The 10,525-nt window shown below is 42.3% G+C and overlaps 1 long non-coding RNA gene across 10 annotated transcripts; it reads right to left on the bottom strand.

The window, feature by feature from the left end:
• Window positions 1–1,722: 1,722 nt before the first annotated feature.
• Window positions 1,723–5,165, bottom strand: LOC123144828 (uncharacterized). 10 transcript variants are annotated; one of them, XR_006471954.1, is made up of 7 exons: window positions 4,985–5,165; window positions 4,642–4,890; window positions 3,667–4,501; window positions 3,471–3,569; window positions 3,100–3,338; window positions 2,388–2,729; window positions 1,723–2,277 (listed from the first exon to the last, which is right to left on the bottom strand). It is a non-coding gene; the product is annotated as an uncharacterized lncRNA (long non-coding RNA). The 10 variants fall into 10 exon arrangements; XR_006471952.1 differs by having other exon boundaries at window positions 2,388–3,338; window positions 3,667–3,924; window positions 4,131–4,501; XR_006471953.1 differs by having other exon boundaries at window positions 2,388–3,338; window positions 3,667–4,318; window positions 4,440–4,501.
• Window positions 5,166–10,525: the final 5,360 nt, after the last annotated feature.

Below are 10,525 nucleotides of genomic sequence, written 5' to 3'. Positions count from 1 at the left end.
GAAAGACTTGACCGACACACACAAGCAGTACATGCTATTCAAAGAAATTTTCTGTTTATACAGAAACTCAATCTGCACTTGTTATAGTAAAAGCGAAAGAGGAAACACATAAAACCAATGACAAACAACTACTATAAAATAACTATTGATAAGACAGTACATGACACGGTAGTGCTTGCGATTTCCACAATATTATCATTTCAGAACCCACAAACATCAAATTTTAAAGCACTCCATTAACTCTTATAATTGGCAACCCAAAAAATGTATATCCTTGGAAGCTCCAAAAGAATTTACATGTGGTGAAGCACTTCTTAAGTGATGTCTTAAGTACAAACTAAACTCCAGTTTTGCTTTCTAAAAAAAACTCCAGCTCATTGTCTCCCTGCTCACCGCCTGTTAACTGTTGGCTGCTACAATTCTCTTTGAAAAATCACCTTCCACCGATTGGGCTCCCTACACAAGCATATTGGTAGGAAAACAATATTACTTATGCGTTTAGATGTCAAAAATGGGAGACATACCTCTGGTGTAGCCGCCTCAGGCGATGGACGGCTCGACGGATGTTCTTCTTTCGTCGGTGAACTCGACATTGGACGGCTCGACGGATGGTTTTCCTCCGCCGGCGACATAGGACGTTACTCTGAAAGTTGCAATGCGACAGGATTTGATGGAGATTCTGGTCGAGGGACGTGGCATGATGGTCGAGGATCCTTCCCCTCCATATTTCCACATCTGAGAAACATTTTGATAATAGTTGTGGCCACGGTAATCTTTTATTCCACCTTTGGGTCTCTTTGATTCAAAATCTTTTCATGGAAAATTCAGAGGGTTGAGTTCATATGATTGTTTTTCTATGGGCCGCACCTATTTGTATGAGTGAATTAATCCTATAAAAAAGCTGTACAAATTCTTTTGCACTACATTTCTTTGGATTTTTTTATTTGACACTAACCTCTTGGAACGACCCTTCATTTTCTTTTAGAGCATCTAACTAAAATAGCTCGCTTGCAAATTTAATGAACAATCAAATGAGAAAATGTCACATCTGAACCAAAGGAATACAACTTTGTTCACATACTGTAAGGGGATCTTGTGATGGCATTGAATGGAACTAAAGTTTGCTGTGCATACAGAGCAGATGTTTGTTCGTGCATTTGGGAAAGCAAGTCGGGTCATGGGGCAATGATGATGGATGATGCTAAGAGGAAAAATATCAACAGGGAGAAAAATTAATGGAAAACGCTTTCTTAGTAGGAAAGTGTCAGTAAAAACATATAATTGAACCAGAACAAAAGTTAACTATGCCATGTAGTGTCTCCCAAGCATTCACATGCATAGCTGAAAATGTAGTGTGAGTACTTGCCAAATGCGAATGATCCATAAACAAATATGTATTGGTTGAACTATATGACAAAACACACATCTTAAAATATATTTTTTCTCAACATGCATACATATTGTGGCTTTTGATCTCATCAGAGTGAGGACGGTGGACGAGCTTCAGTAGCAGACGGCCGTTCAGACATCGCTACGATCTGCCGTTGCTAACTTTCATTGCTTTCCTGACCCCATGATTCTGAATATGCATGTCATAGCAGAAAGTAATATGTTCAGTACAGGTGAACTAAATCAACACATCTATCTTTTTGAGGTATAGGAAAAATGCCCGTGCGTTGCAACGGGAGAATTTTTTTAAATAAATTCATATTGATGGTCCACGACCATATGTATGTGGCAGAGAAATCCAAGAATTCTCAAGCGTGAACATTCACTGGTCTGTCTTCATTAGCTTCCCAGGCAACCTCATAAATTTGAAGCATTTTCTCGTTTAGTATGAGCTCAAAGAAAAAATTTAGTTCACACGCATATTATTTATCCCAATTTCCAGCAAATCCTTTCATATTCTACATACTGCTAAAAGCTAAGTACCGAACGAACATACTCATTCTCCAGAACTAAACTCAACCAAATTACAGTGCAAAACAACCATTTTGTAACATGTACATGTTTGTATTGAATGGAACATCCTTGTGATTTTCCCATGTTTCTGTTAGTCTTTATGTAGAACTTTCACCTTGTGTATGCCACGTGACTGCCCTACACTCTTTCTTTGGCTCCATCACTTTATTTCACTCCAGTTTACTCTGTTGTCACATGGCTGCCTTGTATAGCTCCAGTAATCTAGAATCCACCATGTGAATTTGGGAGCTCACCGTGGAACAACGCGCTCTATAGCTTCACTGCAACGCCTCGTCATGCTCCGTGATGGTGCCGCTGCTCCATGCCATTTCAAATGATTAGCCTCTCATTGATTTATATAGCCATAACTTATTTCTTATCCATGAAAGCTAAAATATGATACAGTATAGTTTATTTTTTATTACCTTGCATGACACTGTGTCTTTCGAAATATGAACATTGGTAGAGAAAATTACTTTATGATCTCCGCCAAACATTACAGCAAACACGTGGTATACAACTGAAATCAAAATATGTACCTTAGCAGCAAAAGGCCATGATTCTGAATCTGTGGCTGGCAGAGAATATAGTTTTCATCAGAATCTACAATGGTGATATATTTTCAGAAACATAAACGCTGTACTTGCCAACCTATATTAACAAGTTGACTATTACAGATTCACTTTATGCTTGCAAAGAGCCTTTCAAATAATCTTTATCAGTTTGTCTAGCTCTATCAAGGCACAGTCCAACTCCCCTCTCGAGATCTGTATAAATGATCCATTAGCTAGCAAACAACTTGTATATTGCTGGGCATATTTTTAGAATCAAACTTTTTAGTAAAAACACAAAAGCCTTGGGTCTTCCTCAGTTTCATAGTCTACAGTTTGTTAACTGAAAGTGAAGATAGATGCTGGGTCGGGACCAGCTGAAACTTGGATCAGAAAGCAAGTGGAATGAAACATCAATCTATCCTAAGCCGTTTGAGGTGATGGAGTTCTGAGCCGCTGCTCGCTGAAGGTTGATGATATTACTGGACATTCAGTTGTCTGAAGCAAAGAATCTTCTTTCAACCCTTTCTCAAAAGGCAAAATCAATGTGACCACATGAACAAGAGATAGAAGATGAGAAACTTACAATCAAGATTTGGGCTGTGTCAGTCAGGCTTGTGCTGCGCATTGGTAGGTGGCGGCGCCAAAGCTGGGGCAGGGGAGTCTGCGCCTCCACTCTGTCACGTGATATGCACCGGACGTCACCAAACGATCTCCGGCCACACTCATTCCTTCACCAGTGTCGCTGGCTGGCCACCGATGACAACTGACTGTGGTAAGAGGTGCAGACCCGGCCTCCAACACAAAATCGATCCATCACAAATGCTACGAAAATAAGCAGCATAATTTTTCTGACACTTGAATTCAAAAACTACTAAAACCAAATTCATGTTGCTATTTGGACGCACAAATACTCTGTATCAACTAATGCATTGTGCATGGAAAACGGGGAATTACCTCTTGTTACAACCAGGAGCTTCAGGATTTACTTTGCTTGTTAATTCCACCGACTACATTGGTGTAGCTCTCTTCCTTGCCGGGTCTATTCCTCTGCTGCTGCATGAGAATAAACAACAGTAAGCGATCTAGCCAATGTGAAGTCATCGTTTTACTTGCACCTATCTTAAATCGGAAGTGAAAAAGGAAACTCAACTATGCACATTAGCAGAAATCATCGTCAACAAAGCCATAATGTACTGCCATGGGAAACAACACCAAATAAAGCATCATCAGTTCATATATGTAAGAAAAAATATGCTAGCAAGCAACAGTGCTGCTCCCGAAACTGTAACCGTCGAGTCCCGCGAGATACATAACCAGCCACCATTGTTTCGTCGCTTTGCTCGCACATCAGACACACACACCTTTGCCCAAACATCAGGGAAAGGTTTGGGCGCTGTCATCCTTGAATCTAGGGACAACCAAAAATAACAGATCAATCTCCATGCCCAACATAATTTGCAAAATCAAGTGAGTATTTCCTCTGTCGATCTCCTCGCTCTGCTCAACTACGGGAGCCGGCAGAGCCAGACAGGGGAACTTGTGTGCGCAAACGTCAACTCTATAGCAGGTCATGAGCCAGCGAGCAGCGCCCCGAGGAAGTGGAGATGGATGTACCAGGGAGAGGCAGCGGTATCCTTGCCCACAGCAGCACAAGGCGGTGGCGGAGATCCTGGGGGAGGCACAGAGGTGGCGAGGTCAGTCCTCGGCGGGTTCGCGCACAATTGGGTGTCCACCGGCGGGCAGCGTGCTCCAAGGAGCCGGCAGGCGAGGCTCCGGCAAGGATATTGACCGGCGTCGAGGGACTACGATGGTATATATAATATATAATATATATATCTAGCATGCCTCTGCATGTTTAGAAGTTCAGTTCCGTCCAGATGGATCAGAACCCACCAGCAATTACTGAATTTTGAACAACACTACCTGAATGAATTGCTGACAGTTCCAGTGCTTTGTTCAACAGACCAACCACACAACATGGGTGTCTACAATCACAAGAAGGCAACAATATCTAAACTGACGTACTTCGCAACAATATCTTCACCTCTGAACTCCATATTAGAAGGTACACAGAGAAACAGGGGACAGAAAAATAACTCAAAACAGGGGTTAAGGGGATACATACCTCTACTGTAGCCGACGCAGGCGACATTGGACGGATCGACGACTATTCTTCTACCTCCGGCAAACTCGGCGCTTCTTCTACCTCCGGCGAACTCGGCGCTTCTTCCTGCATTGAACTCGGTGTCGACGTTGGATGCTTCGTCCAAAATTGACCTGATGGCTATTCGAGCCGAGGACTCTCCCTTCTTATAGCAGCCAACAACAACCCAGGTCGGCAGCTCCATTGATTTGCGTTGGACAAGGACACGGACTGCAATCCATCCAAATCGATTTGTGTTGGACAAGGAGACTGCAATTCCATCCAAATCATACACAGGGGCAGATGCAGAGGTTGAGAAGGTTACGTCGGGGGAGCGTGCTCGCCGCCGGCGCTGGACAACAGCGTACCCAACCTCAGCTGTGCCGGCGGATGGGAGGGGGAAGCAGGGTGGCGGCAAGACGGAGTGGAAGACCGGCCGCGCGTGGCGGCGGCGCCTGTACCGTGCACATTGAGGAGAGGCCGTGCTCGTGTGTTTCTTTTTTTTAGTCAACTGCTCGCCCGTGCGTCGAAGGTTTGCTTGCTCGTCTATTTTCCTTTTTTCCCAGGCCTAATAAAAAGTAACGGCCCAAGCGTTAACGGAAGAATATAGCCAAGCCCGTGAGCGAAAGAACATTCTAATAAGGAATTTTGACGAAATCTTTAATGCGTACCCCAAATTAGTACCACCTCGTTTATATTACTATTTTGTCTATACAAATCGTGAAAGCGTATTATGACATGAGAAGAAAACGTATTGTGACGGTAAACCCGACAAAGTCGATCCGTGCTTTATTATTAAGGGAAAGATTAGGGAAAGATTGCAGCCATCCGTCAACAATAAGCAACGCGTACAAGATTAGTGAGCAGCTGATGCATTCAGCTTTTGGAAGCTTCCAAAAGCTTTGCAGCTTGGTTTTTGGAAGCTTTTGGTTTCCTTTTCCCCTTTATGTTTCCGATTTTTCATTTCAGTGTTGTTTGTTTTTTGGCTTTATTCTTTTTTCCTTTTCCTTTTTATTTATTTTTCTTTCACTTTTCTTAATGCATGAATTTTTGAAAATTCGAAAAATTCTTTCGAAATCATGATTTAATTTCTTTGTGAACTTTTCCCAATTTTGCAAACTTTTTTTCAAATTTCATGAACTTTTTTAAAATTCATGATCTTATTTCCAATTCACAAATTATTTCTTCGAATTTGGTGAAACTTTTCAATTACATCAACTTTAGAAATTGCGTACTTTTTCAAATTCAGGTATCATTTTCGAATTCACAAACTTTTCCCAATCTATCAAGTTATTGAAATTCATTAACCTTTTTCAAATCCGCAAACTTTTTTCATATCCGTGAACTATGAACGTTTTAAAACTCTCAACTTTCTTCAAATTTGTGAGCTTTTCATAGTTTGCGAACCAATTCAAATTTTGGGTTCATTTAAATTCGTGGATTTTTTAAAGCCATGGACTTTTTAGTATCCGTGATATTTTTTTTCAATACTAGCGAACTATTTTATGATCCGTGAAACTCGCAAACATTTTTCAACCTTGCAAGCTTTTGAAATTTGTGAACTTTGTTTTTACTCAAATTTGTCTTTTATAATTTAAAAAATATTTAATCTCTAAAAAATCAAAAGAAGCGCCAAGTAGGAGGTCCCTGCCTTAGGCGGCAGTTGGCAAGCTGGTGCTCGCGCAATAGCGCTTGCTCACATGCCAGCAAGTTGTGGCTTAAAATAGCGCTTCGGTACGCTCACCTCACTGGCTGCCAACACAGAAACTTGGATTTTGGAAAAAAAAAGTCAAAAATTGTTTTTCCACAGAACAAAAAAATTCTTATTATTGAAAAATATTTGCTACTTCAGAAAAATATTCAAAAAAATAAAAAATATTCACGAATTTCAAAAGTGTTTGTGGATTTTGAAAGATGCACATTATTTTCAAATGTATTCATGATTTTTTTTAAAATCATGATTTGAGGGGGTGGATTAAAAAGTGTTCACAGATTTAGAAATATATTCATGAATTTGAAAAACTATTTATGAGTTTCAGAATAAAAATAATTTAAGAAAGAAATAAAAAGATATTTAAAACCCTAAAGAATATTTGAAAGAAAAAACCGAGAAAAAGAGAGGAAGAGGAAACAAGAAAAACCCAGGCAATACCTTGTAGGATGTTCACAAGGAACCTCCTATTTTACGCTTATTGCTTCAAATAGGAGGATATTCGCACAGGGGAGCCCAAATATGCGTCAAAAAGGAGGCTATTCGCACATGGAATCCCAACTAGACCGGCTTGTGAATTCAGTCACGAACAGCGTAGATGCATCATTATGACTTAAATAAAGTGTGTTGTTTCTTAGTATTGAGCGCTTGGATGGGATCAAACTCGACACTTCTAGTTGGTTAACGTGACTTGCTAGCTGCTTGAGGTGAATATCATTAGTGGCTTATTGGAAGCGTGAAACCATAAGAACTAACTGCAACGGTGGATCCAAACAATTTTTGAACCTTTCTTGAAAATTGTAAGTAACTGTGGAAAAATAAAATATTTTCTATAAAACATGAACAAATTCTGAAGAATGTGGACAATTTTTCAAATTTGTGAACATTTTTTAAATTGAGAAGAGCTTTTGATTTTTCTGAAATTGTGAACAATTTATGGAAAGAAAGAATTTTAAAATCCCGAAATTTTTTCAGAAAAAGATCATTCTTTGAAATTTGTGAACATTCTTGTAATTACAAACATTAAAAAAACCGAACAATATTTGAAATTTTCAAACAATTTTTGGAAAACAAATGGAAAAACAAACACTTTTGAAATTCAGAACAAGTTCTTAATTTTTGAACTTATTTTGAAAATCGTGAGTTTATGAAAAAGAAAAGGAATCTATCAGAAGAAGAAAAATGAATTTTGGAAAAAACAAGAAAAGGAAAAATAAAGAGGAAAAGGAGAGCAAATAACTGAAGAAGAAAAAACGAAAACCAGAAGAAAAAATTGTGAAGAAAACAAATAAACAACGAATCCTGGCTACTTGGGCCAGCACATCTGCAGTTTGCTCGTTGCTCATGTGTAGGAAGCAGCGACATTTTGCCGCAGTGAGCGGCATATGGGCTTTTCATGTTCACCATACCGATGGAGAGCTCAACCTGCTTATATGGGGCGGCCCGGCTGCTCGTTGTGTTGTGCGCCACATGGTTAAATAGGATTATCACCTAACGTGGTTGTTTCTCGTCTATTGCGAGAGCTACGGTAGCCTCGAGTATGTTGGCTGGTTAAATCAGGCCCTCCAGACATATATGACCTAATGTATGCACGATAGCAATCTCAGGAAATGGTCCATCACTTTTTGGCCAGGTTTCTATTTGTCAAAAACAAGATTAAAGATTGTTGCGACGATGATGCAGTACCGGTCTTTCATCGCAATTGTACCGACGAGGGAATTCGGAATGCCCTTGACTGCCGTCGCATACAGAGTTTCACGGAACTATCGCATGTAGTACGGAAGTACTGCGCGATGGAGAGCACATGGAAGGCCCAGAAAACCCAATTGGAACCCATTGCCTTTAAGCAGTGCACTGCCCGGGCAAAACGGATACACCCTTACGAGGCATCCGACCATAAGCCCATCGGCAAGAAAAACAAACCCTTTACGGGATACAGGTTCGTTCTTGACGAACTCCTCGACAAGCCCTGTCCGATACATGCGACTCCAAGCACAGACTCAAATCATACCCTCCGAGCATGTTGGGTACTCCGGCAGGTAGATAAAAGTGGGGAGGCCATCTTCACCACCGCCACTCTAGAGAAGCATTCTCCAGACGATGACGATTTTAACGTCCTTACGGTCTTCGAGGCTTTCTCTTCAAATAATCGGCGTAAGAGGGCACTTCGCAACCTCGCCGAAGTCCACCAAGTAACCATAGTAAGCCCATGGAATGACGCGGAAATAACCTTCATCGCTGACGACGAACCAAGGGCCCGATCAGTCCGAGCACCCGCCGCTTTAGTACTAAACCCCATTGTGGACGGCTTTTGACTTACCAAAGTGCTCATGGACGGCGGCAGTGGGCTTAACCTCATCTACGAGGACACGCTCGACAAAATGCAGGTTGATAGAACACGCATCGAGCAAAGCAGTACCACCTTTCGAGGCATCATCCCCAGCCGAGAAGCACGATGTTCGGGGAGAATTAAACTCGACGTAGTATTCGGCACGCCTGAAAATTATAGGTCGCAAGAGTTGCTCTTTCACATTGTTCCCTTCAATAGCGGATATCACGCCCTTCCAGGGCGGGACGCTTTTTCACGCTTCCAAGCCGTACCCCATTACGGGTACATGAAGCTTAAAATGGCAGGGCCCAACGGAATAATCACAGTTATGAGTGATCCGGATAAAGCACTCCGCGCCGAAAACATAACCGCATCCTTGGCCCTTGAGGCACTATCTGAAGCCTTTGCGGCAGAAGAACTAACCACCCTACGATCCACGGTGGACAAGGATGATGTGATTCTCGATAAGATACCTAAATCCACCTCTTTCAAGCCAGCAGACGAAATAGTTAAATTTCAAGTGCACCCGACGGATCCTAATAAAACAGCGTCCATCCGAGCACAGCTGGATCCGACAGTAGACGCCGCCTTACGCGCGTTCCTACGTGAAAATTGGGATATCTTCAGCTGGCACCCTTCGGACATGCCTGGGATCCCACGCAGACTGGCCGAGCACAGCCTCAACATAATCAAAGGGTTCAAACCAGTCAAGCAGCGATTTTCCGAACCCACACGACAAGCTATGGGAGAGGAGCTAGCCAAACTACCTGAGGCCGGGTTCATCAGAGAAATCAAACACCCAGATTGGCTAGCCAACTTGGTCATGGTGCCGAAGAAGGATAAATCTTGGTGCCTTTGTGTTGATTTCAAAGACCTCAATAAGGCTTGCCCTAAAGACCCGTTGCCCTGCATTGACCAGATCATTGATGCAACCGCGGGACACGACTCACCGTGTTTCCTCGATGCTTACTCCGGATACCATCAGATTAAAATGAAGGAGTCTGACCAGGCCGCAACGGCGTTCATCATCCCGTACGGACCTTTCTATTTCAACACTATGCCTTTTGGGCTTAAAAACGTTGGTGCCACTTACCAACGCATGATTCAAATGTGCTTGGAAAAACAAATTGGCAAGACAGTTGAAGCATATGTGGACGACATAGTCATCAAGACTAAACGCGTCGAATCATTGGTGGATGATCTCCGCCTCACATTTGACAACCTCCGAACATACGACATACGGCTCAATCCGGAAAAATGCGTCTTCGGCGTTCCAGCCGGAAAGCTACTAGGGTTCATTGTCTCCCATAGAGGAACTGAAGCAAACCCAGCCAAAATCCGAGCCTTGTCACAATTGGCTACACCAACAGACTTAAAGCAGGTCCAAAAGCTAGCAGGGTGCATGGCGGCTTTGAGCCACTTCATCTCCAGATTAGGGGAAAAAGCATTACCACTTTATAGACTGCTCAGATGCACCGACAGCTTCGAATGGATGAAAGCGGCCACAGCTGGATTGGAAGAAATAAAAACCTTATTAGCAAGCAACCCAATCCTAGCCGCCCCAAGTGTTGGCGAGCCTATGTTGCTTTATATCTCCGCAACTCACCCGGTAGTGAGCGTTGTACTCGTCGTCGAGCGAGGGGAAGAGGGACATAAATTCTCCATCCAAAAGCCAGTCTATTACATATTAGAGGTCCTCACACCAAGCAAATCCCGATACCCTCATTACCAAAAAATAGCTTATGCGGTCTTTATGGCATCCCAAAAACTTCGGCACTATTTTCAGGAGTGTTCGATCACGGTGGCATCCGAAGTACCACTTACCG

This window comes from Triticum aestivum, chromosome 6D (assembly GCF_018294505.1).
Source record: "Triticum aestivum cultivar Chinese Spring chromosome 6D, IWGSC CS RefSeq v2.1, whole genome shotgun sequence".
NCBI lineage: Eukaryota > Viridiplantae > Streptophyta > Magnoliopsida > Poales > Poaceae > Triticum > Triticum aestivum.
Note: the sequence above shows the minus strand (reverse complement) of the source record. Positions and strands in the feature narration are given on the sequence as shown.